We start from the raw sequence: 26,664 nt of genomic DNA on the forward strand, positions 1-26,664 counted from the left end.
AGGTGCGTACCCTTCATCAGAATTGAACCAGTGACTCATTGGTCGCGGGCCAACGCTCTAACCACTGAGCAAAACCAGCCAGGGCTATGTCCCTCATATTTTCAAAATGTCCTAAACTAAATGGTAGAGCGAATTATTATTATTTTTTTTAAGTTTTGTTTTTTTTTTCTTTATTGATGTTAGAGAGGAAGGGAGAGAGAGAGATAGAAACATCGATGAGAGAACATGGACTGGCCGTCTCCTGCATGCTCCCCACTGGGGATCAGGCCACACCCTGGGCATGTGCCCTGACTAGGAATTGAGTCAGTGATCTCTTGGTGCATGGGTCGACGCTCAACCACTGAGCCACACCAGCCAGGCGGTAGGGTGAATTGTTTTGCCAAACTTAGCAGCAGGTTCTTTTTCTGCCTCCTTTCACTCAGGGGCACTTTTATTTAAAAAAATAAATTTGCCTCTTCCTCTTCTTCCTCCTCCTCACCTCTCTCTCCACCTCTCTCCTCCCAACCCTTCATGTCCCCTTCCTTTCTCTCAACATCTCTCCTCTTCCTCTCTCTACCTCTCCCTTAATAAAATTATTTTGAAAAAAAGAAAAGCTGCCCTGGCCGGTTTGGCTCAGAGGTTGCAGTGTCGGCCTGTGGACCAGAGAGTCTCGGGTTCAGTTCCCGCTAGGGGCATGTACAAAAAAATAAATAAATAAGTTTTAAGGTGAGGCAGTTTTTAAAAACTTTGTGTACAGTCATGGCCTTTATGAAAACTTTATGAAAAAACTTTATGAAAATTGGCTTACTGTTAAAATAGCAGATGGCTATGATAAAATAGGAACGTGTGAACTGTGAAAAAGAAACCAATGCAGATTAAAGCATAATTTAAAATATCTCTAATATGATTCACTAAAATGTTTTTCCTTTGGGTTAACTATTATACTGTGTTCTGTTTTTATTCAGCTTTGACAAAACCAAAGAATAAACAAATGAACACAGAGCAAATGACCAAGGTGGCTTTGAAATTTACTCATTAAGAGATTTTTAGGAAATTTACTTTCCGAAGTCAACGAATCTTGAAAATAAGACTGTAACTTGTAAGAGCAAGGCTGATTTCTGTTTAGTGAGTTGTCAAAAAATGGATTATAACTTTCATGAATACTTGGTCCTCTTGTAATATAAGGAATATCGGAAGGATATTATCCACAGATGCCTTAGAATTGCAAGGGCTTTAACATACATCCCCTCCTTACTCCCTTCTTGGGAAAAAAAAGAATAGATGTCTTTCCTTATATCCCTGGCACCATTGCCCAGATATATATGACCTTGCGGAGACAATTTGGAGCATCTCTAACAGTCCCCAATGCTCAGCTCAGTGCCAGGTCCCACTTGCCATTCAGCATTTGTTGAATAGAAAAATAAATCAATACCTGTTTCAGAATAGGTACCTCTCAAATTCATTCTCTGTAAAGATACTACAGGGAGTGGTCAAAAATACTGACCCAACCATGTCACTTCCCTTTCTTTAATGGCCCTCACCTACTTAAAGTTTTGCCTGTTAGACTTTTTTCCTCCTAAAATAGTTTTGATATTATAAAATTAAGATATATACCGTGGTCAGAAATTTAAACAACACTGAAAATAGATGCAAAAAATATATGTTTCTAATTCTCCAAGTATTTAGTTTGGTGGCCATATACTGTATTGACTAGTCTCTCCCATTTACCTTTGAATTTCTATATAAACCACATACCATAATATTCACCGTTTAAAAGTGTACAGGTTACTGGTGTTTAGAAGTTGTGCAACCATCACCCGCTCAAATCATTAGCAGTCACCCTTCATCTCTCCATTAGTCCTGTCCTGGTCCCTGTCCCATGTCAGCACTCCCTGCCCCCCTCCCCCCCCCCCCCAAAACATTAGCCCTAGGTTACCACTAATCCACTTTCTGTCTCTATAGGTGTGCCTATTTGGGACCTTTTCCTACAGATGGAATCATAACAATATGTGATATTTTGTGTCTAGATTTTTTTCTCGGTGTGTCCAAGGCTCATTCATGTTGTATTGCATATCAGTATTTTATTATTTTTTTTATGGCTAAATAACAACCCATTGTATGTTCATACCACAATTTATCCATTCATCCACTGATGAACATCTGGGTTGTTTTCACCTTTTAGCTGTTTTAAATAATACTGTTATAAAAATTTTTGTGTAGCTGTTTTCAGTTCTTTAGGGTCTATACATTGGGGAACTGCTGGGTCATGTGTTAATTCTGTTTAGTGGTTTTTGTTTTATCTTTAATTTTTATCTTTTGTCTGGTAAATTTTTCTATTAGATCAAATCATTTTTAATTTGTTTGTTTAACTTGAAAGCCTCAGATAACATGTAGTTTGCAAATAATGACAGATTTTTATTTCTTCCTTTTGAATATTCTAATCTCTTTGTAATATGATGGCTGGCATCTTTGTTTTATTTTTGGATTTCATTTGGGAGTGTTTTTAATATTTTGCTATTGTCTATGCTCTTTTCTATGCTTTTCTGGTAGATTTCTTTTATTAGGGTAAAGTTTTCTTATGTTTTTAGTTTGCTAAGAATTTTTAAAAAAATCAACAGTACATGCCAAATATTATTTCCTTTTAAGAAATTGAGATATGGCCCTGGCCGGTTTGGCTCAGCGGTTAGAGCGTCGGCCTGCAGTCCTGAGAGACCCGGGTTCGGTTCCCGCTAAGGGCGCGTACCTCGGTTGCAGTTTGTCCCCGGCCCTGGTCGGTTGTGCGGGTGGCAGCCACTCGATGTGTTCCTTTCACGTCGATGTTTCTCTCTCTCTCTCTCTCTGTTGTTCCTCTCTCTCCCTCCCACTCTACCTGAACAAAAAATGGAAAAATGTCCTCGGGTGAGGATAAAAAAAAAAAAGAAATTGAGATATGCATCTTTTCTTTAAATTGTTAATATTTCTGGAGCATTGGGCTTGCACTACTATTTGCCTTATTTTTTTTTCTGGTTACTTCAGTGGATTTTTCTTCCAATCCAGACTGTTGTTTGCATATACACAAAATCTGAAAACAAGTCTGAGAACCTGTGTTCTGGAACATATATAGTGCCAAGATCAGTGATGATGTAGAGCTGTACATGTTAGAATATATAGCTAAACGTGTTTATTTACTTCAATCCTCTTATTCCCTTCCTTTTTTCCCCTGTAAGCTCAACAATTTAAACTCTTGCTATTCAGATTCAAGAAACACACTTCTTTACATGTTTCTAAATACACTCCATAATTACTTCTGCTCCTCCCATCTTATTCCTGATAAAAATCAAAGCTTCAGTGAAGTAGCAAATTATCTCTGTTCATCACCATAGTAACAAGGAGCCAACTCCTACTTAAAGTGGGGCAGAATGCTGGTCCATTGCTTTTCTAAAGGACCTAACACAATCCAAATACCCTTTTGTAGATTAGACAGCAGGCCTGCACAAGGTGTGTCTCAGCATCCTCAGCATGCACAAGATAAAGCTGAGGTAGTTTGTAGGGGAAGTAAAATCCCCCAAGTTGAGGGTTCATCACATTACAGAGACTCCAAAACATATCCAGATGTTCTTTACTTTCTGCCTGCGGATAATCAAGTAGCTTCCTATTAAGGCTCATTAACAGCCCTCTGTCCCCCAAATCCACATTGAAGACAACTGGTCTGGGGAGTAGAGAATTAAGTGAGGCAAAGGTAAAACGTGATTTTTACATTTGGGCTAGATTGTGTAAATAGGGGCTACAGGTAATCTTTGGTTTAAATAAATTGTGGTTACATTTTGAAATGCTTTGACTTAGATCTTGCTTTGAGAAAGGGTTGTTTGGGAGGGACCTACATCTTAGAAATTTTCCATAAGAGTTACGTTTAAAGCTAAGATCTGGGAAGGTCATTGGTGGGGAGAGAAAGAGACCAGGAGTTGAGATTTTCTGTCTGAAACATCTTCCCTGATTTTTGTGGGATGTCAAAAATAAAACTAACTTTTCAGGTAGTTAATAAAATATAGAGGGCTATCTAATTTTTAGTTTAGTAACAGAATTAAAGAGCTTAGAGAAATCAAAGTATAATTTATTTTGGATTAGCCAAACAGTTTTCTTTATGGATAATGATTACCCAAAAAAAGCTAGGTTTAATTATTATCAGGAAAATGAGAGTTTGACATGCATGATAGAAAAACTCCCAATAATACAAACTCTGGGGGCATTTTTATATTAATTAGAAATCAAAGACCTCCTAAAACAGTCGGTATAATTTTTATTCAACAAATACTGTGTCTAAAATGTACTGTTTTGGGCCTGGTAGGTATAGCAGTGAACAAAACTAAGTCTTCTCCTAGAGCTATGTTCTAACGGAGGAAGATACACCAACATGGACATGTCAGGAGGGATGGAGGAAGTGCTGCAGAGAATAAAGAAAGGACAAAGGGAATAGATGATGTGAGAAGTAGGACTCTTTTAAGTGCACAATCAAGGAATGTCTCTCTAAAAAGATTACATGTGAGCAGAAATGTGGAAGAAAGTCAGAATGACACAGGTAAATATCTGGGGGAAGAAGCAAAGGGAACCAAAGCAGGTATAAAGGCTCTGGGGCAGGATTGTGTCCTGTGTGTTTGAGGAAGAGAAAGAAACAAGTCTCTTTAGAGCAGAGTAAGCAAAGGGGAGAAAGACAGATAGGAAATGAGAAATAGTATGGGGGGTGCATCTTAGGGGAAACAAATGGAGGGTGTGGTGCAGAGAATGATGTGATTGGACTTTCTATTTTTCTTAAAGGACCAATCTGGCTGCTGAATTTGAGAGTAAGCCATATGGGGGACCAAGAGTAGAATTGAGAGACTGGTAGGAGACTAATGCCGGTGAGAAATGATGGTGATTTAGAACAGTAATGATGTTGGTAAATGGTAGTTGGATTTTTTTTTTTTTTTACTTTTTTTTTTATTCTCACCCGAGGACATTTTTCCATTTTTTTGTTCAGATAGAGTGGGAGGGAGAGAGAGAAACATCGATGTGAAAGGGACACATCCAGTGGCTGCCACCCTCACGACCCAACCAGGGTGGGGGACAAACCTCAATTGAGGCACGCACCCTTAGCGGGAACTGAACCCGGGTCTCTCTGGACTGCAGACTGACGCTCTAACCGCTGAGCCAAACCGGCCAGGGCTATTTTTGAAAGTAGAGCCAGTGGGATTTACTGATGTGGTTTATGAGAGAAAAAGGGGAATCATGGATGACTCAAGGTTTTGGGGGTTTAGCAATTTGAAAAATGGGGTTGTTGTTTCCTAAAATGGGGAAGATTTTGGGAGGGTGGTGGTGGTATGATGTGCACAGGGAATCAGGATTTTGATTTTGGACTTGTTGAGTTTGAGATGCTCATCAGACATTTAAGTGGAGATTTTGAATAGTATTGTCAAACTTAAAAATCAAATAGCCAGTTATTTTACCAGCAAAAATGAGTTTATTTGGGAATGGCAGAGGAATTGCAATTTGGGACACTCAAGTTATGGCAAACCATAGACAGGTCCAGAGAAGAACATTGTAAAGAAAAAGGAGGGAGGTTAAGGATGCTGTTATAAACAAAATATCCGTTGGAGGAAACTGGGAGTTCAGATGTAGTGACTTCTCATTGGCTGAGCCATGCTGTTTCTCATTGGCTGGGTCTGTTGCTAGGCAAGTAGAAAATATTTCTCCTGTTGGGAGTGTGCAAGGTGTATTAAGTAGTGTGCATGAGAGCTTCCCCTTCAGGATTTTCCACTCCATTAAAAAAAATAAAAATAAAAAAGTATTTATTGATTTTTTAAAGAGAGGGGAAGGGAGAGAGAGACATTGATGTGAGAACCATCGATTAACTGCCTCCTACACAATCCCTACTGGGGATCAAGCCCGAAACCTGGGCATGTGCCCTGATCAGGACTTGAACCAGGACCTCTCAGTCCATGGAATGCCGCTCAGTCCACTGAGCCAAACTGGCCGTGCCCCACTCCATTTTAAATAAGGTTTCTTTATTCAGTTTTATAGTACTATACAAACCTGGAATCCTGGACAGAGGTTTGGACTGGCCACTTGGCCCAGTGTGTAGGTTGTATTTAGAGCCATTAGACTGGGGTTGGAGGACTGAGGGTGCCATCTCCCAAACTATTTGATGAGCCCTGGAACATCTAGTGAACTCACAGGGGTTGCTGTAGGATATTTAAAAATTTCCCGGAAAATCCCTGGCCGGTTTGGCTCAGCGGTTAAAGCGTCGGCCTGTGGTCCGGAGAGACCCGGGTTCGGTTCCCGCTAAGGGCACGTACTTCGGTTGCAGTTTGTCCCCGGTCCTGGTTGGTCGTGCAGGTGGCAGCCACTCGATGTGTCCCTTTCACATCGATGTTTCTCTCTCTCTATCTCTTCCTCTCTCTCCCTCCCATTCTATCTGTACAAAAAATGGAAAAATGTCCTCGGGTGAGGATAAAAAAATAAAATAAAAATTTCCCGGAAAACAGAGTGGTTGGTATGTATGATTGTCATGTGTTTTTTTATAAGTTTTAAAAACCATGTTTGAGATGTGAGTATGTATGTATTTTGTATGTTCCTATGCAGCTGGGCTCAGTTTTGTATATGTACCTATTGTGTCTCACAGAAGAAAGCATATGTAAGTAAACAGAAAATTAATGTTTTACTCTAGCATATCAGTCCATCCCGTATAGCAAAACTGATTGTACTTAATTAGAAGCTCCTGGAAGGTAGAGAATCTGCCCTGAAAACAAGAGAACTGCTGCCTAGAGGCCCAGGAAAGTTCTGATAGAGATTTGTGCAGAATGTCTTTTAAAAAAGAGGTTTATTTATGAAACTTATGAATATTTTGAATTATTTCTGTAATATAATATTACATTCTTAAATCTTAAAAATGTTTAAAATTAATTCCATGGGTTAACATTTGTTGCAAGAATTAATGAGTAAGTAAGCTGCTTTCTTTAAAGTGAGTGTCTTGCTCAACTTTGAGTTAAGATGACTCTCAGAAAACTAGGGAGATTTGGGTAATAATGGATGCGATCAGACATCTTTAGAAATACTATTATCTAGTAAATAAGTGCTAGAGAGATTTAGAACAGTCAAGGGAATTTGTTCAAACTCAGAAGAGTATGAACACCTATGAAGTTAAATTCTATTTATTATTAGCTGAAGAAAATATGTAATAAAATGAAGATTGGGCCTTTAGGAGGAGCTTAAAAACAAAAATTACAAGTCATGTTTGTTCTGCCTTTAGAAGAGAGGGGATGAGTGGCAGAGGCTGAATCTATTGTATTGAGTATCTTGGTTCTTGAGGGGGTGAGGTATAATCAGTTGTGGGTCAAAACTGTATTTCAAGATTTATTATAGCTTGGTTGAATTCTGTAGATGATTCTTCTTTCTTTGCTTTTTTCTTGTGTAACCCAAACCTCCTGGTTTAATCATTTTAATGCCAGAATAGGGGATAATATGAGTGGAAGATTCACATATTCTAATTTCTGAAATTGGAATTTTGATCCCTATTGTGACTTAAATAGGCACACTATATTTTAGTATGAGCTAGCTTTGGGAGCTTCATTAACTCGGAGTGCAGTGATATAAGTGGGTTTCTGGTTCTGTATTAGTATATGAAGCTGTGACTAAGTGGTCATCTGTATGATTCTCAAGATTTATAATTCTAACAGTAAGGAGGTGTCTTGTTCAGGAAACCAGACTATTTTTTTAAAGGCATTTTGAGATATGCCTTTTTTTAAGACCAAAAAGAAAATTTCACCATAATTTGACTTTTTTTCTGATAAAATTTGCCTAGTATTTAGGGAGATTTCTATTTCCTCTATTCCTAGTTCCATGCTAGGAAAAATGTCAATTTCAGTGTTGTTTTTCTTTACCTTATGTGGCTAGCTTTTGTTTTCATGTTAAATTCAATCGCTATCTTTTGTTTTCATGTTAAGTTCAATCAAAGATAACTTTTTTTCCTGTTTGACTTGCCTGTTTTTTGTTTTTGTTTTTGTTTTAATTCTCACCCGAGGACATTTTTCCAATTTTTGTACAGATAGAGTGGGAGGGAGAGAGCGGGAGAGAGAGAGAGAGAGAAACATCGACGTGAAAAGGACACATCGAGTGGCTGCCACCCGCACGACCAACCAGGGCCGGGGACAAACTGCAACTGAAGTACGTGCCCTTAGCGGGAACCGAACCCGGGTCTCTCCGGACCCCAGGACGACGCTCTAACCGCTGAGCCAAACCGGCCAGGGCTGACTTGCCTGTTTTTTGTTCCTCTACTGATGTTCTTCCCTCCCCTTCCCCATCTTTCTAAGTGAGAGTCTGTTATAAGGCATTTACCTGTAGCTTTGATTTGTGTGTTCCCTGTAACCATGCAGGAAATTTTGAACTGAATGGCATCAGATAGCCAAGGCATCACTTTTCTCTTTCCATCCAAATTTAGTTTTAGTAATGAAAACTTAGAAAATACTGTACACTTACTACCAACAGTGAAGTGACCTCAAGAATAATCTACCAGTGTTCCTCCTTTCCCTATATTGTCTCAGCCTCCCTTTTAAGTTTTTTTTTTGGGGGGGTCTACATAAATACAAGTCAGTTCCTGAAGTAAGACTTACTGCAAAATGCTTTCATAGGGAGAACTTGGTGTATTTATTTTAATCTTTTATAACTTAAAATATGTTGTGTTTTGAGTTTTCAGTATGTCAGAAGATGTCAACCTTTGAAGCAATGGCAACATCACTACTGTGATCTTGAGCAAATTTCAGTTTCTGAGCTTTTATCTCCTTTTTGGCACAATGGTTGCAGAGGTACAAAAACATTGAGGGATATGAGGTTTGTGGTGACATGAGGACCACAAGGGGATAGGCATGCAGAGACGGGGAGAGAGAAGGAGCAGCTGAGATGCAAATGAGTGTAAGAACAGAAAGAGGGACAAATAAGATGTTTGTGAGTGTTTTGTAGATAAAAAATATTCCTTTACAGCTCAGGTGCTGTTATCGTTAGGGAACATGTGCGTGTGTGTTTTCTTTTTCCACTGAGCTATGGTTTGTTAGCTACAAGGCTACCTTTCCTAAGGAGTGGGGATCCTGCTTTGAGGATGGAAAGGAAAAGTAGGATCCACGACTCAACAATTTCCAGCAGTTTGTGCATTATGATTACTGCTACTTTATTTGTTGTACCAGTGGTCTTTTTCTATAAGATTGGCAGTAGGAAAGAGGAATAGACTTATGACTAGAAATTTGAGGTGAGGGAGTTTTATATCATTTCTAACATGTTTGGCTTTGCTTTCTGGTATGCACAGTTTTGCCATCTATAAAATCTAGCACTGAACTCTGATCTTGGGTATCAGGTTCTCTTTTGTGGTTTAGTTTGTTAGTAATTGAAGTACCTAAGGGTTCTGGGTGTGAACTCTGCACACTTTATAATTAATTTAGAGCCAGAGAAGTTAGGTTTTTCTGTTGAAGTGATTAATGAAGCACTGTGGCTTCAAACTAAACTTTTATATATGTAGGAAATTTACAGGAAAAACCAAAACTTGATAAAAGGACAGTTTTTTATAACCCTTAAAGATTGAAGTATTTTTAAACTTCTTGGTGTGCTCCTCCTTTTTTAGTTTGGGTGTGTAGGAGTCTGTTTATCTGAAATTTTGGTAGAGCTGACTTTTTATTTTTTATCTTTGTAAACATGAGCCTAGACAGCTGTGTTTAATACAGTAAAGCATCACGGGGAGACTTTATAGTGTTTCTTGTTGGGACTTAGTGTCTGTGTATTTTAGTATTTAAAGGATGTGGTTTGGGGCTTTGAAAATGAGAGAGAGGTTGCCTAACTCATAGCTGAATGGCTGCATATGTAGTTTGTTCTGTCCTGGAGGTTATTAAGCAACATGAATGTTGTTTTTACCCTAGTTAAACTGACAGTATTAAGTTAAATAACTTTGTTATGGAAGTGTTTATTTGCACATGGCTAGTGAGTAGGATTTTCTTTAAAATCTGATATTGCATTGGAATGATTTAGGTAACTAGAGTGCTGGAAAAAAGCTATTATTCAAGCCAAACTACTTCTTGCTTCGCAGAAAAGTAAACAAGATTAAATGTTACCACGGTCTGGAGAGTGTCCTCTCTGTCTTCACCTTCTCCACTTCCCATCTCTGAGAGAGCAGGTCGCTAAGATCAGGAAACTGGGTGGGTGGAGTTGCTTAATTGCATCAACTTCCTGGGCTGCCCAAGTATTGATTAGTCAGATGCTCATAATGTTCCACTCAAGAGATTCTTGCTGATTGGCTGGTTTCTTTTAAGTCCTTAGGTTTGACATTGATTTCACTCTGACGAACGTTTGCCATGTACAAGGCACTGAACTGCGTGCCCTGTGAGAGATACAGAAAGAATTAAGACTACACCTACCTTTCAGGAGTTTACATTGTAGTAGGGGAGATGAAGACATGATAGACCATGGTAAGTGTTCGAAGAGAGGCACAGTTCTGGGGCTTCAAAGGAGGCATGTAGTATCCATTCTGTAATATTGATGGGTGGGGATGGGGCAGTGGATGAGACCTGGATAGGGAGGAGCCCAGTTGGGGAAGCAGTTTCAGTAGTTCAGTGGGTAAAGAATTGATAAAGGTGTTAATAGGTAGGGGGAAAGGGTCAAATAGCCACTGTGAAGGTGAAAGGAAAAATAGGAGGAACTAAAGCATCTCTTAATCAAAAGCTCTGATGAGATTCACCCCGAATTCTGTGAAAAATTGTGTGTATTCCGGTATTTTTCTGGGACAGAGAACTCAGACTTTTTCTTAGATTCTGAAAAGGGTCCAGGGTCTAAAAAAGGTTGAGAACTGTTGTGCTAAGTCAGCAATTTTCAGCCAGTGTGAGGTGGCATACTGGTGTGCCGCAAGAATTTTTAAAACATGCAATACCTGACTAGTCAGCGGCACTGATCTGTTTTCTCTTAGATTGTCAAATAAAAAAAATGACAACAGCCAACACAATAGTGGCATAGTGTGAATGAATCAAAATAATACCTATTGTTTTGTCAAATCAGCAAAAATATATTTTTTTGGTGTGCCGCAGAATTTTAGTACTAATTGCTTTATAAGTGCCTTGAGATGGAAAAAATTGAAAATCGCTGTGCTAGGTTAACAACCTTTGATGACTGGGGAGATGCTGATTTTAGAGACTCTGTAGAGAAACAGCAAGTCAATAAAAGTCTGGTAGAACAGACTTTTCCTTGGGAGGTAGAGTGGGATTTGGGGAACTGAGCTTATGCAGTGTTCTCTAGAGGGTGTCAGGCTGCCTTGTCAAACTGGGTTTCCCATCCAGCAAATTAGGTGGATCCATTAGAGACTGTTAGACAATGAAGGGCAGATGTTTTCCAGTTAAAGGAGTTCATTAGCATTTCCCCCTTTATTTGGAGTTCAGATTGATGAAGATGTAGGAGACTAGGATGTTGTAGAATAATTCCTGGCATTTACTTTTCATGGAGCTCCTCTTATGTGTAATGTGTTCTGTGCATGATCTTGTAAGGGAATCTATAAAATATCAGACAGGGACCCCTGCCCTTCAGGAGTTGATGGTATTGTAATGCTTTCATTTGGGCTTTCTTTCACCTTGGATCTGCGTATATTCAGTTATATTTGGGTCTTTAACCATTTACTGGGTAAAGAGAAACATTTCTATTCAAATGAAATTGAAGTGACTTTGGTTTGTGACTTATTTTTCCTTTTAAAGAATGGGGAATTATTGGGATTTGAGGATTTAGAAAATACAATCATAAATATACTATACTTGTAATTAAGAACCTCTGTACACCTGATTTGGTGACTTTTAGGTAAATCATTTGACTCTTCTGACTATTAATTATTCATTATGTAAGTGTGTGTGTACACATGCACACACAGCTTTATTTAAAATACTGTAAAGTACATTTAAAAAAATGACCCAGCAGTTAGTGTTCTAGAATGAACTGACACTTGTATATGTGATCATTAAATTAAAATATTATTAAATTATGTCATTAAATATATATTAATATTTATAAGTATATTCATTAAATATATACTGTGTAAGTATATACTCATTAATTATATACATGATTTATATTATTAACTATATACATTTTATATATCTATATTGTTCATTAAAGTTATTTATTACACTTTAATTGGTTGATTTCCACATTTGTAAAATGGGAATAATAATAATAATAATAATAATAATAATTGTATTGATCTCATAGAGTTGTCCTAAAGATGAAATTAATTAATACATATACATACATAATGAAGCTCTTTCTACTAGTGTACAATTTAAGTGCTCAATAAATATCAATGGCTACATTATTATTAATAATACTGATATTTTAATATTAATGCTACCATTTTTCTCTTCTCTATGTGTGAATGTTATAAAAAGATCTACAGTGACCTATCTTTAGATACAAAATTTCCTATGAATTTATTTAAATGTTTAATTTATATTTTTCTTAAAGTTATGAAAGTCAAATGCACTTATACAAGGCAGTTTCGGGTATTTATTAAACTGCTCATCTACATTGCAGAATGAGGGATTAAAAGCCATATGTGTAATTAAGAAATGTACTTATTGGTCATGACCACTGTTGGCTTTCAGTTCTTTTTTATTTGACTGCTTGTGTGTTTGTCATCCTTACGTTTTTTAAAATCTTTCTTATTGCTTTCTGATTTATTTCCTGTCCAATTTTCAGTAAATGGGTGTGAGTAGGGCAAGAACTTACATTGGTTGGTGCTCTGTGTCTGAAGCAGGAAGGAATGGATGTATCAGACAGCTTGTGGCTTGCTGGGGAGGGACTTACAATGAGCCATACAGAGCTGCCCTGCCCAGGGAAACACCGAATTCCAGTTTCTTCACTCCAAATCAGATGGTATGCAGCTCTACACTGTGTGTGCATAATGAATATCTCTAGGCTCATTCATCCAGTGTTTTCCAAATGTTTCAATTTATTTCCCTTTTTAAAAAAACCAGTAATTATGGAAAAATTTAGTTATGTACAAAAATACAGAAATAGTAGAGTGATAAACCCCCACTTAACCATTACCCAGTTTCATGGCCATTTTTGTTTGATGTATTCCCAACCATTTCTTCTCTCCCATATTGTTTTGAAGGACATCTCAGCTGTCATATAATTTAATCTAAAAATATTTTAGGATGTATATCTAAGAGACAAGAAGTTAAAAAGTCATACATACATGTATACATACACATATATATATATTTTTTATTAATCTTTGTTACAGATGTTTCTCCTTTTTTTCCCCATTGACACCCTCCTCCCCATGCCCCACACCCCATCCCTGGCTTTGTTGTCTGTGTCCATCGTTATGTGTACATGCATATAAGTTCTGTGGTTTATCTCTTCCCACCCCCCAACACTCCCTCTTCTGAGGGTTGTCAGTCTGTATCCTACTTCCATGTCTCTGGGTCTACCCTATTCCTCAGACTGTTATGTTCATTATATTCCACAAATAAGGGAGATCATGCGGTATTTGTATTTTTCTGCTTGGCTTGTTTCACTTAGGATAATACTTTCTAGGTCCCTCCATGTTGTCTCAAAGGATAAGAGATCTTTCTTTCTTACAGCTGCGTAGCACTCCGTTGTGTATACGTACCACAGCTTTTTTATCCATTCGTCTACTGATGGTCACTTGGGCTGTTTCCAGATCTTAGCTATTGTAAATAGTGCTGCAATGAACATGGGGGTACATATATTCTTTCTGATTGGTGTTTCAGGCTTCTTAGGGTATATTCCTAGAAGTGGGATCACTGGGTCAAATGGCAGTTCAATTTTTAATTTTTTGAGGTAACACCATAGTGTTTTCCATTACATACACATATTAATTTTTATATCTGTTTGATTCAGGATCCACATATTTGATTTAAGTCTCTTAATGTACAGGCTCCTCTCTGTCTCTGTTTCTCTCAGAATTTGCTTGCGGAAACTAGCCTTATTTTGTTCTATAGTTTCTTCCAGTCTAGATTTTGTGGTTTTACATCTCTTAGGTGTTCAACTTATTTCTCTCTTGTGTTTCCTGTAAATTGGTAGCTGACTCTTAAGTATTGATTATTTTTAATGCCTTTGCCCCCACATTGGGAACATGTAACATCTGGTGTGTTTCAGTTTTGTGATGTTAGCAGCTACTGATGATCAATGCCTAGATCTGTTAATTCACTAAAAGTTGGAAAATGGTAATATCTATTTCTGTCATTATGTTTATTTTTTTATTTTTATTTTCTTTATCCTCACCTGAGGACATTTTTCCATTTTTTGTTCAGATAGAGTGGGAGGGAGGGAGGGAGGGAGAGAGGGAGAGAGAGAGAGAGAGAGAGAGAAACATCGATGTGAAAGGGACACATGGAGTGGCTGCCACCCGCACAACCAACCAGGGCCGGGGACAAACTGCAGTCGAGGTATGCGCCCCTAGCAGGAACCGAACCCGGGTCTCTCTGGACCGCAGGCCGACTCTCTAACCGTTGAACCAAACCGGCCAGGGTTTCATTTTTTAATCAAAACCTATTAGGAAGTAAAATTTTATTTAAGTCATTTAATGTCTTTAAATTATTTTATTTTGAATTAGTGTTCTTTCTCTATGGCTTTTTAGCAGTGATTAAAATATAGTACAGTACATGATTTGGGGTTGATATAAAATATACTGTATTGGGTAGTTGATTACTGCAGAATGACTTTGGACCCATGCAGGTCATCTAGTTAGGAAGTTGTGTTAGAGTGCTTACTGATGGTTATTTCCCAGCTAAAAATGGTAATTAGGGATAAATATACACTCTAATTAGTATGTAACTTCTGTGCTTGTATAATATTACAAAGTACAGTTTTAAAGTCTTACCCACTTATGTCAATTATTATTTTTTTTAATGAGCTAATGTGCTTGATTTTCTAAAAATCAGTGCTGAGCTTGATTTGGAATTGGGAATAATAAAGTTTAAAATACGTCTCCTTAGTACAGTTAGCTTTGGTGTTAATTTATTGAAGACCGTAGTTTCAAAATTGTGCTTGTTTCAGTTTTTTTGTAAAATTATAGGAGAGGCTTGGAACATAATTTGAATTTTTTTTTTTTTCTATTTTCTAGTTAACAGTATGTACCATTGCATAACTTCTGCATTTTACTTTTGAGTATTGTCCAAAGGGGTCTGGTGCCCACTTGGTGTCTTTGAGGACCATCCAAATGGTTCCTTGTTAATAGTTATAATATGACAATATTTTTGTTTCTGGAAATAATTAATTTGTCGCGGGGGGCGGGGGGACACCCTAGTCACCTCATTGGTATTTCATTTAAAGCAAGCAGCTGAAACTGGAACACTAGAAAGTATTCTAAAGCCTAGAGCTTGATCAGCTCTGTGAAGCTCAATAAGAATGTCTGTGCTGGGGTTAATAGGGGAGATTTACTCCAGGTGACCAGATAATTGACTTCTTTCCCCTCATATTCTTACAGCCTTTCTTCTTTACTCTCTCCAGATCTTGTTCAAGCTCATTGTGCTCTTTAGTCAAAGCTAGTAAGTATGCTTGAATTTAATCTTCAGATACATCTGCAATGGAATAAACCTAATTTTCACTTTTTGGGGTTGGATTTTGTGAGTCTGCCTTCCAGATGAACTTGGACTTTTGATCATGTAAATGGACATAGAAGGGAAATTAAAATGTTAAATCAGGAAATAAAATTCAAGTTTTTCAGCAGTTTGCCAGATGGATCTTCAGCAAGTTATCCTTGCCCTGTTTTCCAGATTCAGGTGGCTTCATGTAGAATACATCATTCGCTGAAATTCAACAAACATTTTTTGAGTGAAGCTCCAGGGCAGTAGTGGTAAACCAGGCAGACAAGGATTCCTGTCCTTGAGAGCTTACATCTTGCTGAAATTATCCACAGAATTCCCAAGGTGGAATAGTGAAATTCCACATCAGTTTCTTTTTTGGCCAGCTGTCTAGAGCTGCTTTTTGAAAAAAGTCAGAAACTACCTTTGAGTAGAGAGAGTAGAATACAAGCCAGGTTTTAAAATTATACAGCATGACATTATCTTTGTTGGCTTTGAGTTTGGTATGTAGAAAATAATGGATCTTTTTTCAGTAAATAAGAAACCTACTAGTGATTTCTACCTATTGTTATTTTCTCTTTTTAGTCTAAGATTTTGTGCTGAATTGCAGTAGGTTTTCTTAGTTTAGATTTTCTGAAATAATATTTCTTCTCTCTTCTTCTTTCTCCCTCCCTTTCTTATTGGCTGGTAGGATTAAAATTTATTCTGATATTATTTGGTTGATCACTAGCTACTTCCAGTCCTTTGGGAAGTAGCTAAATGTAAACATGGTTACCACATAGCCTGTATTTTTATTTTCTTTTATTTGTTTGTTTGTTTTTTCCTATATTTTTCAAGATAATCTCAATTTCAAGTGTTTTGTTCCATTTTTTTGGACACGGGGATTTTTTTTTTTTTTGAGTTTTCAAATCTGTTTTTATTTTATGAATGAAGAGTCACATTCTGCTTGAAAATCCAAGAGGCATTTTTCCAAAGCTACAAACAAAAGTAGTAAGTAAAGAGATGCAATGAAGGAAGACCACCCAGAAGCTCAGAGATAACTCATAATTTCAGACACTTAGTTTTTATTTTAGATAATAAATGGTCCTTTAGGTCAGTGCTCTTTAACCTGAGTCCATGAACCCTGATGAGCTTTAGAGAGGTGGTTTGTGAATCTCCTGAAACAAAAATGCCAAACTCTGTAGATATCTGTACCCTTTTCTCAGGAGAGCCTCATTTGCTTTCATCAGAATTTCAGAGGGCTTGGTGACTGCAAAAAGGTAATAACCACTGTTTTCTGTATAATTGAGATTTTAATTAATAGGAATAACATTTTTCCCTTCCTGACATATTTTGCAGAAAGTTAGAAGACTGTCCAGCTGTTTATTATTATTGGAGCAGTGAGCCCTTGAATCATCTGAAGTGTTATCTTGAGCCAACTTATATAGAAGTTAAATCAAAATAGCTTTAGTTTTTTATGTGATCTTAAAACAATCAAACTTTAACCTGTGAGTTCTTGCATTTACCCCATTGTTATGGTGAATTGTGTGCCCCTCCCTGCTTCATATGTTGAAGCCCCAAGCCCCAGTACCTGGAAATGCCCCTGAAATTAGCTGGTGGGCTCTAATCTAATCTAACTGGTGCCCTTAGAAGAAAAGGAAATTTGAACACAAAAGATCGATACAAGGGGCATGCATGAGCAGAGGAAAGAACAAGTGAGGATACAGTGAGAAGGCAGCCACCTGCAAGCCAAGGAAAAAAGCCTCAGATAAAAACAAAATTTGATGTCACTTTGATCTTGGACTTCTAGTTTCTAGAACTGTAAAAAGTAACTTTTCTGTTGTTCAAGCTACCTTAGCAAACTAATACACTCATGATGAAGTAGCAGTTCATTGACAGTAAAAAGTATAGCAAGGTAATTTAACTATTTCTCTTTGCCCCAGTACATTTTGGGGGAAATGATAAAATGTTGTATATAGCTTTACACTGTCTACTACCTGAATGAGATGGTACAGCCTACAAAATTTAGACATAGTATATTAATATTAACTCCTATTCTTACTGGTTTTATTCTTTATTGATTTGTTTATCATTATTTGCCTATGGTTATATTTTGTCTTCTATAGCATTTCTCATTCTATGGAACTAATTTTTTTTTTTTTATCCTCACCCAAGGACATTTTTTCACTTTTTGTTCAGATAGAGTGGGAGGGAGAGAGAGAGAGACATTGACGTGAAAGGGACACATCAAGTGGTTGCTACCTGCACTACCCAATCAGGGCTGGGGACAAACTGCAACTGAGATACGTGCCCTTAGTGGGAACCGAACCCAGGTCTCTCTGGACCGCAGGCCGACGCTCTAACCACTGAGCAAAACCAGCCAGGGCTGTGGAACTAATTTTTATAAATAAGTCTATTATAAATCAACAGCAGAACAGTATCTTTCTGTATTCTCCCGTGTGTGTTTTGTGCAGTCATTCCAGCCCAGTCTTGTTATCCGATAATGCCATCTGTCCTCACGCCTCTTCCAGACTGTCAGTTTTGACAGTACAAGCATACCTTGGAGATATCGTGGGTTCAGTTCCAGACCACCGCAATAAAGCAAATTGTAATCTTTTTGCTGGTGGAGGGTGGGGGCTTGCCTTCAGTTTGTAAGAAGCATAATAAAACAAAGTACAATAAAACGAGGTATTTCTGTATATTTAATTTTTGGTGTTTCTCTTTGCCAAGAATAAAAGTTGAATGTTTCTAGTGATGTCTGCTTCTGTTGCTGAATTGATTCAGCGCCTTGGAAACTTTAGATTTGGAAATGAATAAAAGGCTGAGGGATGAATGTGTTTGTCAAGTTTGTCATGAGGGCAGGAATTCCATCACTTTTGTTCATGCTGAAGCACAATCAATACCTAACACAAATAGCTATTCTATTCTTACTTGTTTGTATCTCTTCTTTCTTTCTTTTGTTAACCCTCACCCGAGGATATTTTTCCATTGATTTTTTTTAGATAGAATAGGAGGGAGGGAGGGGGAGAGAGAGAGAGACAGACATTGATGTGAGAGCAACACATCGATTGGTTGCCTTCCACATGACCCTGACTGGGGCTGGTGATGTGCCCTTAACCAGGAATCGAACCCTTGACTCTTCAGTCTGTGGGCCAACACTCTAACCACTGAGCAAAACTGGCCAGGGCTGTTTCTATCTTTTATCTCTAGTTCTACATTGATTTCTTTCCTTAGGCATAAAACAACTCGTTTTAAACAACAAGACCTTTGCCATAAAACTGACATGATTTTCTTGGTGGTAGCAGTGTAAGCCCTACCCCTTTGGAGAGTGGTTGGGCAAGATATATCCAGTCATAAAAATACTCAAGCTATGACAGGAATTCCACTTCTGGGAAACCTCTAAAGATATACCCTTAAATACATAAGAGATTTTATCCATGAAGATGTTACATTATAATGTCCAGGGTTGGAGGGAATGGTTTAATAAATTCTGGCACTTACATATTTATAGTTGATAGTCGTGAAGCCCATGTAATAACATGGAAAATACTTGTGATAAGTACAGCATTGTATGTACAATATGATTATAACCATGTTAAGTAAATGCATACATCTAGTTATTTCCAGAGGATGAGACTTATAAGGGCTCTTTTAACCCCATGACTTATTTTTAGATTCTAGATATGCAAAGCTGGTTCTAGAGGCCCAAAATTTACCCTGAATTGAGAGCTCTTTATACCTTGTTATAATCATATTTTTTATATTTGGCTTTAGGAATTCCAGGTTTAGTCAAATTCTGCAGAATGGTGCAGTTGTAGGGTACTAAGATGAAGACAGACCTTTTGTGTACTCAAGGAGTAGTTTTAGATGAGAGAAAAGACAAGTACAAAAACCCCACTGTGATTTTTTTTTGGGGGGGGGTCCAGTAACATGACAATTTGGGCTTTTTCGTGCCTACTGATTAGTTTTCTGCAGTATAGATTTCTCACATTTACCCCTTAGAAATACTAATTTTTAACTCTGATATTCAAATTGGCTTTGGTAAGTTATAAAACCAGGTCCCAAAGCATTAATTTTTTTCCTCAGTTTTCTGTTGACCATAAACATTATTTCTTTTCAAGTGATAATTCTTGACAAAGTATATACCTTGACCAGCCAGTATAGACTGCTACTCCTGTCTTGGTTCAACAGATACTAGAAGAGTGTGGTAGGAGGAAGAGTAATTAATTACTGAACAGCTGGGCAGTCAGGACTGTGGTTTTAGGCTTTTGTTTGGTAAACATCATGAGTCCTAGTTCTGAAGTAATCCCCCACCCCATCCACTCCCACCCAGGATTGCTGGCAAAAATCTTAACTTGCCTGTTCTTTTGTCTGCATTGATATTGCAAACAAACTGTTTTGCTTGGTGCCTTAATATTTGCTACCTTGAATTTTGACTTTTTAAAAATCTCCTTTCTTTTTTTTGATAAGCCATTTTAAAATTCAGTTAACCTGTTATGGTGCTAATGAGCCAGCCTACAACAGCTGGCTATGTTAGGTACTTGGCTCAAGATCGGGGCACCCGCCTTGGCCAGTAGCTCAGTAGGTTAGAGCATCATGCCCATATACCAAGGTTGTGGGTTTGATCCCTAGTCAGGGCACATATATGAATCAACCAGTGAATGCATAAATAAGTGGAACAATAAAATCGATATTTCTCTCTCTCTCACTCGCTCTCCCTCTCTCCCCGTCTTTCCCACTATTTAAACATCAATTAAAAAAAAAAAAAGATTGAGGCACTCAACCTCAGGGGTGTGTGTATATGTTGGCAGACAAGCTCAGTGTGGTGTTGCATTGATGCTGTAGAGTTAGTGGCTATTCTCTTATTTTTTCATATATCTTTACTTGGCACCTAATGGATGTTTGAACTGTGTTCGTGGCCAGATGATATTCTTATGTCCGAGTTACATTTTGGTCAAATAGGGCATATGTAGTAACAGTTTGGTATGTGAAAGAGTAAATGTTTTCTTTTCCTTTGTTTGCTGTAAGAAATATTAGGATAGGAAAAATAAGCAAGAATGTTTTAACAGGAATGCTGAATGTCTCAAAATCTGTGGAGGCAGAATTTTCTTGGTAATAATATACTTGTCAAAATATATTAATGATTTTAGGGGAACTAAACTTTTTTTAATTGGGTTTCATTTGGATTTTGATGTTCATTCTAGTCGGGGCTACCAAATTGTCGATGTCTCCTCTGATTAGGTAGCAATAAACTGTGATATGCCAGAGTGTTTTTTGTGAGTGTTTGGTATTATGTTACAGAAGCAATAGGAATTAACTTTGTGAACTACTGGGTTAACTTAGATAAACATGGTAAATTGAACCAAAATTAAATACTTCAAGTTGTCTCTGTTCCCCAGAAATTTCATAATTTGTAACAGCCTGAACAAGTGTTCTTTCCTCCAGGCCTTCTCCTTTTCTCCCTACTCCAAGAGGAGGAGGGAGGGGGAACCCATGCAGACTAGCATATCACTAATTCAGTGTTTTGCAATACTGTTAAATTGTGTTAGGTATCACTTTTGTTGTAATCACAGTAGGATAGCAAAATAGTGGCTACCATTCCCAACCTGCAATATTCCTTTTCAGTATGTTTTATATACTTCGTTGCCCCATGAAGCTTATCATAACCTTTATTTTTTGGAAGTTAACTTTGTTTGGTCTTTAATCATGATATAGAATCTATATTATAGATACCCATGAAGCAGGTATGTGCTGTACTTAAATTTACCATTGTGAATTCTAAGAAGGATGAAAGCTGTGAGCAGTGAGTTCTTGAAAACCTTGCATGTGTGTTTCCAAAGGCTACTGTCTCTATTATTCAGTATCTATTAACAGACAATAAAGGATTTTCCCATTAAATTGTGTACTACTAACCATCCAAAACTCTTGTGGCAAAATTCAGAATTCCCATGAAATTGTTTTAGAGAATACTCCTTTAAAAGAAAAAAAGGAGTGAACTAACTCCCTGAAGTAAGTCAGCCCCAATAATTTGGAGCTCAGTTTGAGAAATACCATCTTTTCTGACTTAGAGTATGTTTTGTTGTTTTGTTAAGGTGCTTTGTTAGGGTTGGATGTGTTCTGTCAGTGCCCAGAGGCCTCTGGAGGAAAGTCTTTTCTGTCACCTCTGCCTGTGTTCACACCTCCTGGTCTTGGCACTTTTTCCACTTTACTAGCTGTGGAAGCAGTTTCTACCTACCCTTATATAAGTATGTATAGCTTTCTATGTGATAGAACATGTCTGCTTTAATTCATCACAGTTCTGTGTAGAGGTTTTATATGGCACTTAAGGAAAATTGACCCAATTTGAAAGATAAAGGCTCTTTGAATAGATGCTGTCAGAATTATTTAATTTTGTGTTATAACTGAACCTAAGGTTTTATATGCTTTTTTAATATATATATATATATATATATATATATATATATATCAAGGAAGGTATAATAGATCCAGGAGATTCTTATCTAATTCATATCTTAGCCCTGGCCAGTTTGGCTCAGTGGTTAGAGCATCGGCCTGCAGTTCGGAGAGACCTGGGTTCGGTTCCCACTAGGGGCACGTACCTCAGTTGCAGTTTGTCCCTAGGCCTGGTTGGGTTGTGCGGGTGGCAGCCACTCGATGTGTCCCTTTCACGTCGATGTTTCTCTCTTTCTCTTCCTCTCTCTCCCTCCCACTCTATCTGAACAAAAAATGGAAAAAATGTCCTCAGGTAAGGATAAAAGAAAACTAATTCATATCTTAATTCTACCACTATCTAGCTGTGGAGCTTCAAAAGTTGTTTTAGCTTTGTTACTTCATTTGCAAAAAAACAGAATTTTATTATGTATACATGATGCTGGAGTTGCTTATCGTTTCTGTGATGGTTCAGTGAAGAAGGCAGTCATAAGGAATGTCCTCTAGAAGCGTTTACATTTTTTTAAGAAACAGTGAATTTATTTACTACATACTTTTTTCCCCTTCTAAAGGTATCTTAAGAAGGGTTTTTCAGGGACTAGTCATCTGACTTTTTATAAATAAAGAGTAGCTTTTTAAATTTATTTATTAAAAAAATTTTTTTTACCCCTTTATTGATCTGGGAGAGAGAAACGTAGATGAGAGAGAACATTGATTGGCCACCTCCTGCATGCCCCCTGTGGATCAGGCCACAACCTGTGCATGTGCCCTGACCAGGAATCGAACTTTCGACCTCTTGGTGCATGGGTCGACACTCAACCACTGAGCCACACTTGCTGGGCAAGAGTAGCTTTTATACTAATAAATGATGACTCCTTTTTGGAATTAGCATTCCTGTACCTTTAATGTAGCAGAAAGAAACAGAAAGCGCCTTATCTTCTAAACTTTTGATAGACAAGGCACCATAGACTGTGAGCAACAAGTTAGAAAGTTGGCACCTATCCGCCTTTTCATGCTAGGCTTCCTGTTAGCACAAAGAAATTCTGTCTTTTCCCTACTCTAACCTTATATTGCCATTTGATTGCTCGTTGATCAACTTCACCCCTTCACAGACAACAGTTAATATGACTCTTTATTTTTTTTAAATATATTTTTATTGCTTTTTTTAAAGAGAGAGAGGAAGGGAGAGAGAGAAACATGGATGTGAGAAACATTGATAGGTTGCCTCCTACACGCCTCCTACTGGGGAGCCTGCATCCTGGGCATGTGCTCTGACGGGGAATCAAAACAGGGACTGAACCACACAGGCTGTGCTTAATATGACTCTTTAGACTTTGGGATTTATCCAAGCATTTTTTTCCCTAAGCAAAGTTAAATTCTATTCCATGTCTTCATTTTAGGATTGTATACTATGTTTAGTTAAAGAGTTTTTCCAGCTTTCCTGAGCTGAAGTCAGAAGTTATAGACTAAAAGGAATGTTGGAATTATTTGAAAGCAGGATTTTGACCTCTACTAGAGGAAAGTTCAAGTTTTAGTTGACTCATTGTTTTATCTCACCTTATTCTTGGAAAGGATTTGTGACAGGCGCGAACAAAGACTCCACAGCCAAGTTTTGTGAAAGAGTTGCTGAGATTCACTTTCTCACCTTCCAGTCACTCCTCCACTATGGACTCTGACTCTCCTCACCCGGTGCAGTGCCTCACAGCAGGGCCATCAGGGGTCTCCTTTGCTGGCTAACTGGACACAGTTCTTTATTTGACCTTTCTGTAGGGTCTAAAAATGACTGCGCCTTCCTTTTATGTACATTTCCCCCTTGATTATAGCAGTGATATATGCTCATTGTGAATTTTTTTTTTGAGAAACACATCTGTAATTTTATCCAGAAAATTTTTTTCTTGTTGAAATGTTTCTATGACAACTGTCTTGTTCCTTTCCTCCTATTCTCCTGTGTCAGTCTCCTTACTAGGTACAGTTGGCCCTTGTTTATCGCAGTTAATCAGTTCCAGACTGTACCATGATAAATGAATTTCCACGAAGTAGGATTCTTTATTTATACATAGTTGTTCCTGGCCACTTTGTGCTTCGACTTTCGCGGCTTTTTCAAATATAGTATGGTATTTGAAAAAATCGCAATAGAGTGAAGCCACAAAAGTCGAAGCATGAAGTGGCCGGGGATGACTGTATCTCTATCTTGCAAGCATGGGGGCTAAAAAAAATGAATACTTCTTCCTTCCATTTTCTAAGTTTTTCTAACTGAGCTAACAGTCAACAGACAGATAAACAGGAGAAAAGTTAAAAATTTTAATATATACCCATGGGGAATTCACATATGCATGAAAAGTCCAAAGACAGGCAACATTGGATAAGTATGACATTTTGGACAAAGGAAAGAAGCAGGGAGGGGGCTGGTATTAGATTTCTGAAGTGAGAATGGAGATTTATAGGTAGTTAAGGAAGAGCTAAAGGTAAATGGCAAGAAAATTCTTGCTAGGCAACTCAAAAACAGGCCTCGGCCTGAAGCCCTCTTTTTTTGTCATACTTAATTAGAATTAGGCTACTCAGGCTAAGGTGAACACCCTAAGATTTCCTTCCTGAAGCAGGTTTTTCTGTCTGCATCTCTTGGGCAGGAAAGGGAGGGGGTAGGGTCAAAGGTTCTTTCTTAGTCTTGTTTTTTTCTTTTTCTTTTTTTTAATATAATGCCTGCCCCCCACCTCCACCCCCACCCATTAGGGTTTTCCTCACCCTTTTCTAGGGCCCTTTTATTTATTAAAATGTTTTTTCTTTATTGATTTTAGAGAGAGAGGAAGGGAGAGGGAGAGAGATAGAAACATTGATGAGAGAGAACATCAATTGGCCGCCTCCTGCATGCCCCCCACTGGAGATCCGGCCCACACCTGGGCATGTGCCCTGAATGGGAATCCAACCGGCACCTATTGGTCCATGGGTCAACACTCAGCTACTGAGCCACACTGGTCAGGCTTAGTCTTGTTTCTTAATAACTTAAAATCATCCCCAAAAGGCAACTTCTTGGTGGCAAAACTTTGGTTCCTTTCACAGGCAGTATTTCTAAAAATGGAACCTCTATTTCCCCTGCTCCAGGTCTACTCAGCTACTTTTGTTACCATCTTACTAAAAGGTAACTTCTCCATCCAGTTGCTGCAGCCATAAAATGAGGACCATCCTTGACTCCTCTCCAATCTCTGTTTCTAATTAGTGGTTAAAATGTTGCCTGTTCTTTCTTACTACTCCATTTACTTCTCCTTTTTCCACTCATAACACCTTAGCTTGGACTCTTGATTATTTCTCACCTACCTCAGTTTTCCAAAAGCACCATCTATGCCCTGGCTGATTTGGCTTCGTGGTTAGAGCGTCAGCCTATGGACCAGAGAGTCTTGGTTCGATTCCAGTCATGGGCATGTACATCAGTTTCAGTTCAGTCCCTGGCCCTGGTCAGGGGTCACGTGGGGAGGCAACCAGTCGATGTTTCCCCCTCTCTCTCAAAAAAAAGCACCATCTACTTCAAACCTCTTAGGACTTTATTTATCTCCCTTCAGTGCTTATTTGGCTTAGAAAATCAGGGCTTCTCTGACCTCTTTCTACACCCGCAAGACTGAGCTTAGTGCTGGTGGTCCCTTCATCTTTCATGCACTCCTTCCTTCTCTGTAGTCCCCCACTTACCACCCCCTCCAAGTCTCCCAGCACCTGTACTATCCTTTTAACACATACCACATTCTTTTGTAATTGCCTTTTTACATTTATTTCCTTAAAGGCAGTTGTAGGTTTTATTCATAATTGTACCAGTAATATCCAGCCCAGAGTGTTTAGTAAATTTTCCATAGTGAATGGATAGAAGGAAATGGGTAGCAGTTAATAGGAAAAAATTTTGAAGCTGTTAATGTTAGTTTTATGGCTCTGGATGCCTAAATTTTGTATCTTAAAGTGATATGATTGGCCTTTGTTCACCTGTTCCTGTGGTAATGGGTCTGTGAACAAGTTTCCAAAGTGTGAAGTATGGTGGTTAGGGCAAAGCAGGAGTGGAGCTGATAGGCTGGCTGGGTGGGGTCCACTACCTGGCATTGCAGGGAAGGTTAGGCTTTCCTGTGGGTAACAGCAGTGTAGCAGAGATGTTTAAACTGGGGCGGTTGTGCCAGGGATGAAGAAGAGGGAGCACATTAGTGACTTGGTGATTGGATGTGAGGTCAGGGAGAAGGAATCGAAGTGACTCAACTTTCTTGCTTGGTTGAGTAGGTACTAGATATAATCATTAACTAGTTGTGTTAATTTTTGAAATTCTTTTGACATCCAGGTGAGTATGTCTGCTAGGCAGGCAATAGGATCTGAAGTTTGGGAGAGCACACCACTGGAGTGTTATGTTTGTCGTCATTAAAACTATAAGAGATCAACCCGGCTGGTGTGTGGCTCACTGGTTGAGCACCAAGAGGTCGCCAGTTTGATTCCCGGTCAGGGCATATGCCCAGGTTGTGGGCTCAATCCCCAGTGGGGGCGCATGCATGAGGCTGCCAATCGATGTTCTTTCTCATTGATGTTTCTTTCCCTCCCTCCCTCTCCCTTCCTCTTTCTCTAAGATCAATAAAGAAAAAATACTTTTAAAAACTGTGAGATCATTTAGATATATAGCTTTCATAACAATGGTCTAGAAAAACAAAGAACTCTGAGGAACACTGATTAAGAGCGTTGG

The 26,664-nt window shown here is 38.2% G+C and overlaps 1 protein-coding gene across 50 annotated transcripts in view; it reads left to right on the top strand.

Moving 5' to 3' along the window:
* FBXO34 (F-box protein 34) overlaps positions 1 to 26,664 on the top strand; it is a 130,150-nt gene that overhangs the window by 52,402 nt on the left and 51,084 nt on the right. For 26 of the 50 annotated variants that reach the window (XR_004956736.1, XR_004956733.1, XR_004956769.1 and 23 more), the window contains 4 exons: positions 10,281 to 10,436; positions 12,700 to 12,876; positions 15,461 to 15,521; positions 16,896 to 17,044. The exons of 3 other annotated variants lie outside the window; for them this stretch is intronic. The gene's annotated coding sequence lies outside the window, so the exon portion shown is untranslated. Of the gene's footprint in view, positions 1 to 4,290; positions 4,535 to 6,573; positions 6,626 to 8,676; positions 8,793 to 9,632; positions 9,952 to 10,057; positions 10,167 to 10,280; positions 10,437 to 12,699; positions 12,877 to 15,460; positions 15,522 to 16,895; positions 17,045 to 26,664 lie in introns of those variants that run through there. 21 more of the 50 variants (XR_004956741.1, XR_004956742.1, XR_004956761.1 and 18 more) reach the window with 20 other exon arrangements.

This window comes from Molossus molossus, unplaced genomic scaffold (assembly GCF_014108415.1).
Source record: "Molossus molossus isolate mMolMol1 unplaced genomic scaffold, mMolMol1.p scaffold_m16_p_1, whole genome shotgun sequence".
Taxonomy (NCBI): Eukaryota; Metazoa; Chordata; class Mammalia; order Chiroptera; family Molossidae; genus Molossus; species Molossus molossus.